This window comes from Clavelina lepadiformis, chromosome 5, assembly GCF_947623445.1.
Source record: "Clavelina lepadiformis chromosome 5, kaClaLepa1.1, whole genome shotgun sequence".
In the NCBI taxonomy this organism is placed as follows: domain Eukaryota; kingdom Metazoa; phylum Chordata; class Ascidiacea; order Aplousobranchia; family Clavelinidae; genus Clavelina; species Clavelina lepadiformis.
Genome location: NC_135244.1, coordinates 13497611 through 13503610, shown reverse-complemented (window position 1 = coordinate 13503610; position 6000 = coordinate 13497611).

Genomic DNA, 6000 nt, shown 5'->3' with positions numbered 1-6000 from the left:
TGAGTCTTGAAAAGCTACCATTTGTTGCTATCAGTCTTTTGTAATGCTCTAATCTTCAGGTACACCTGGTCAAAAACGACTGAGCGCAGGTGTTTTCACAAAACAAAACTTTGTATTACTGTCAATCCTAGCACGGTATCTATCTGTTGTGGGTTTTCTCATGCAACAACTCATCAGCAACTATGTGTTAAAAATTGTAACACCGCAATATTTACCAAGTAATTCTTAACTTCCATAAGCTTTTTGTAGTGTTGTGCGATAAACAGCAGACAAATGGGCAATCTTAAACACCCATAAAACTGTAGAGCATTAACAATCAAAACAACTTTAAACAAACAATGATACTTTGATTTCACTTATGTTGGACCGAATCTAAACGGTGGTCATGATTAAAAAAATGGAGTAAGTGTAGTTGGCGCTATGATAGGCAATTGTGGTCAGCAAGAACGGAAGAATAAGCATAAGATGACATAATGACGTATATGGGCGGGTAACCAAATGAAATAGGATTAACAACAAAAGCTTCGTCACAGCGTTATGCAGCTCCATAATCCAGCTCAATATAACGCCTGTTGATTGTATTTGGACCTTGTAAGGCTTTTGGTAAAAAAGTGTTTACGAAATATCACTCAAAGTTCATTCGTTAACGCGCCAAGTTGCACAACTTTGTCGTGATTACGGTTTTATTTTTGACAGTTTGTTTAGCTATACCTGGAAGCCACGGCCACAAGCGTCGTTTACTTGTAAATTCGTTTGCGAGCGATCATATTCTTCGGCCAAGAAAGCATTAATTTATAAGACATAAGGAGCGCGTAATACCTATGCGCGGCTACTCATATATCACTTAAGCGACAGTTTCAGTTAAATTTATTTTGAGTAAACTATGTTCACAGAAAGCTTTAGATATTGTAAACTAACGTTTGTCAGCTTAGTCTGGACAATAAAATATATACACTATACTGTACATTGAAAAATTATATTACCAATCGGACAGCACTTATCGGAACGCAACACAATCTGCGATCTATCAAGGTCATAATATAAAAGAAACTATCGCAAAACTTTCCCAAGATTTCACTCAAACAGGAAATGATGATACGATTCATCCCTTCTCAGCTAGGAAAAGCTCACAACGCGTGCAGTCCAGGCGAAAGATTAATAAAAGCTTCGTCAGTCGAAAAAGAAAAAGTTAACTAAAAATTGTTTTTATTGAAGGTCACTATAGCAAAATAATAAAAAAAAACAAACAAACGAAAGTAAACACAATACTTTTAAACGAAGATTTAAAATCTAAAAGTTCATGCAGGCAAGCTGCAACGGACATGTCATTAAACAGTAAAGAAATAGCGCACCCAAGCAGGTGCCATGCACGTAGATTTACGCCATGCGATGGCGTCAGTTTGAACACAATTTAGAAGGTTAGTACTCTGAATACTTCTAAAACATTGCTTTAGCATTAAAACAAAGCATTTGCTTGTTTCCAATAATCTTTTTTTAAATAATACACAATACCTTAAAGGTAGCATGGATTGGATTTGAACAAAATATGAAATTAAAGTCCATCTTTCTGATTTCTTTAATCCTAAATAACATAAATTCTAGTGATTGATTAGCTGCCCGTTGTTCTTCCAAAAACTGGCATTTTGCAGGTTTGCCTAAATACATTTAATTTTTGTCTGGTAAACTATTTGACCTTTGTATTTTCCGACAAGCACAGTAATAAACAGTGAGCCACGATTTACACATTACTGACCTCCAAGTCAGAGGCGACAAAAATGTTTCCCTTAAGCATACTTTTAATCGCTTGGCGCCACAACGACTCTCGGCCAGTATGTTGTTCTAAGCGGCATAACCCCAAATTCGAATTCGATTAAACAGAGCGGCTTAAGGCAAGATGCGCCCAACGTATCGGGGAACATCGACATTGTTGATAACGATAAAGTAAACACAAAAATTACCGAGATCTGATAATCTGAGATTGATAATTTCTTGCAGAGGAAATGTAAATACTGAAAAAAAGCGCTTAGGTTGGAAAGATTAGCTACAAAAATCTTCTGAGTTTCGTACATTAACGAATATACTCTCTTTGCATGTTCGGGGACAAATTTGCAAATTCATAAATCTAAAATTCACCAAAATAAGGATTTATTTATCAATTTCATGAAAACAGCAAAATTTAAGAAAAATTTTATCGAAGTTTTGCCATCAACAAAGACATCAGTCATAGGCTTGGTTAGAGCCAAGACGAAGTAGACTTAATATGGTAAGGTAATACAAGAAATGCCGAGACTGCATGCCCGAGAACAACATCATTTAATCCCTGTCACAGTAAGCATGTACGAAGTGTTATCGCTTTTGATGAGGCTAAGAAGAGTGATCGGATATTGACGTAAAGTCGCTGTTAGAAATCTGCTCTTTCGCGAAACCTGAAATGCGTTCTTAGATGTCAATGCACAGATAAACAATGCGACGTCAGCAGCAAAGCAACTGTTGCTCGAGATGCAAAAACGGATTTCTTAAACTTTAATCCTCTCAACGCATATCGTTAGAAAAGCTCTTAAATTATGGCAACCGTTTTGAGGAACCACAATTTTTCGTTATAAAAACTTACTTTTGGTTGTATTTCTTACTAATCTGAACTGGAGAATGCAGAAATCAACTTTAGATACCATATCTGATATGCATAAAGTAATTGATATTATGAATTGTATGATGGACAGAAATAATCGTTCTTACGATAAAGACATATAGTTTACACCGGCCTTCCGCAACACAAGCCAATGTGCACGTGCTCGAGCTTACCATAAACTTGACTTTAATTCACTGCCGATGAGGTGAGTTTGCGGCCATCTAAACCATTACATTACTGTCGTCTGTGTTTGCTCATTAAGTCTTAACCCACTAATAAACGTCATTTAGCGCAGAACGATGACCGACAGTTAGTAAACATTTAATTGAAGTTTAAGGAAGGCTAATGCGAGTAAATGAGCATTGGCAGTGACTAGAGGAAATATTTATTGTAAACATGAAACGGTGGTTTCGCACATTTATATTTGAAGTGCAGAGTGATGTTTGACAACAAATAAGCGGACAGATGAGCTTGAAAAGCAGTGAAAATTTACAAAGTTTACAAACAACTTCTGACTGGTGAACTTCAACCGCGTAAATAAATTCTGTTTCATATGCATTGTTCTGTTCCCTGCAAATTGATTACGTAATTGTGCTGCTATGAAACAAAATTTGGGAAAAGATTCGTTGTCAAGAAATTAGTTTTGAAAACAAATTGATGTTTTTATCCGCGAATTTATCGGTACAGGTAATTAAACAACGATAAACATCAGCCAGCCTTGTCAAACTGACAAAGGCATCATACTCTTCATCTTGTAGAAGATATTTAATCACTTTTTATTTCTCATCAAGCACGTACTGATGTACATGCCGTGACTGCAACCAATAGATTGATTGTGACTCCAAAATCAAAGCTATATTGACAAACAATCTAAATGGCAATACCATAAACAAGTCAATACAAGAATGTAAGATATAGGATGTCGTGATCGACAATCTTGCAGTAAACTTGGAAACGCGTCATAACGCGTGATAGACCATATCGGGCAAGGCGTGCTTGCAAACTGTAAACAGATTCATGGGCTGCGCGACAAGTCGATCCGAGACCGCGATCTTAATCTTCTTACTCAGGACAGATTATTGTGACAACTGTTGAAACAAAATGTCTCACCATGTTCCCTGCACCAACGTAATCGCTAATATTTATGAGAAAGCTAATGAATGATAATACTTTTTAAAGTCTGGTAAATGCCTAAACAGAGCCCAGCAAATCGCAAGAAGGCGGCGTGAAAGATGGCTGCTTGCATAAAGCCGTCTTTGTGCGCTTCGAAATCAAGCGCCAGTACGCGCTAATCGCAAATTATAATTTAATTTACACAATTTAATTAAGTGACATAATTTTGTTACCTTTTTTACTTCTGTAATTGATGCGCTCGTAAAAAAAGTTTTTAAAACAGAAAATTAAAATCTTTACGATGATAAGACAAAACTTGTAATAATTAACTTATCAATTGTTTATACGAAACTAAAAAACTATTTCAAGAAAGTTCTCGTCAATCATTGGGTTGTAGGCATTCAGTCTTACACAAAGCGCACCTGTCGTGACTTTTGCTTACAAATACGCGACGGTCGCCAGACATGTAAATGATTAGGTGGTTGAATAACATCCCAAACAAACTACTTGCCGTTTTTTTTCTTTACATGTCACACATAATGACCGATTATAAATAATTTGTTAATTGGATTACAGGCATTTGCCAGATCCGGTCCAGCTCAATTGATTATAAGCAAACCGTTGAGCAGTAAATTAAAGAAAAAAGGAATTTTTCCCAAAATTTAATGGAAAATCAGCATTTTAAGAGGTGGTGCTGTATCACGGCGGGTTAAATGAAACGTAGTTAGTAATGATGATAAATGACTTGTCAAACACTCTCTCTGTTCAGTCACCTCAAACTTGTATATGACTGTACGATCATAGGATAATGCATGACGAAGACTAGTTAAGGTAAATTAAACTATGTATTGGCACGAAAAATCGATTTTCCGTCGGCCGACGTCTAGTTTGCATCAAATGACCATTCACCACGAAGGCCACCTGCAAGCGTGCCAGCATTCAAATGAAAGACCAGTTCCTTTCTGACATTTGACGAGTTAATCCGCTACAGGCTAAATTAAATTTACATGTGAATGCATGTTTGGTTTTTCGAAGCAGAACAAGATAAGTCAATTTTATTTCAGAAATGTACGGTACTCAAGCTTCTCACGCCATTCTTCACTCAGTATGAATTAGCAAATGGCGAACCATCGCCATTTTGTTACAGAAAAGTTTTGAAACAAAGTTCGGCGGAAAAAATTCCGAGAAAATTTGCGAAAACAATTTAGTCGACGATGCGACTAAAATTTTATCAATTTTACATGGCATTGAGCAACGACATATTTGCCCTATCTCTGACACAACTTACTGTCAGCAAGATAAACCTGGCACGTTATTATGATAAATGACTTCCAAAATTATTCTTCTCTTTAAATGCGCTCAAAAAAGGAGAGCTAATTAATGGAACAAACTACCCCTTGATAGCTAGCTCTCTTTAATTACACAAAATGAATTCAGTCAATTTACCACAAAAACTAACGAGATATTTTTCCTCTAAAAGAGGTGATTATGCCATTTAAACAGTTCAATAAATCGCAATGTAAATTAAAATGTAGTTTCGTGTTCACCAGGACTATTTAAAAACAAACTGTTGTATCTTTACGATAATCTGAGATAATTATTATGAAGCTCCACACAGCAGGCTGCGAAGAATCTAAAATGAAGAAAATGTGTTTCAAGTAACAACATTCTGCTTTGCTAATTATTGTGTAAAAATATCCAAATGTGTGAAAACATAACGGCATATTAACACGGTTGCGGTGGGTATAGGGATGCGTAATTGTGTGTATATATACAGAACATATTTTAATGCAAAACATCACAGGAATACAGTCGTTTAGACCGCCCATTTGGGGTATATACTATCGCTTCACTGACTGCACACAAATCATCTCGTTTGTGCTAAAACATTGAAGCAAATTTAGATACAAGAATTTCTGAGCTGTCAGTAAATAATCAAGATGTTGAATGTCAACAACAAGCACCTTCCTATAAATGCGACCGACAAAGTCAAATTAGAGCACTTTTAAGCCAGTTATCAGGCGCTATAGAGTGTCCTTGCTATGAATGAAGGCAAGGTGAATTGTTGCTGTGCAAGACAAAAGGTAAAAGCATTTGTTAAAAAGTAAGGTGGTCGGAAAAGAGTTTGTCTTGGCTAATTATAGGCCCACGATTCTCACGCAATGTCCAAAAGAAACATTTAAAGCCCGGAACTACGGAATCGCTCATCTAATTTTTGTCTGGTTCCCGTGCCGGCTTCTTCCATTGATCGTTCTTCG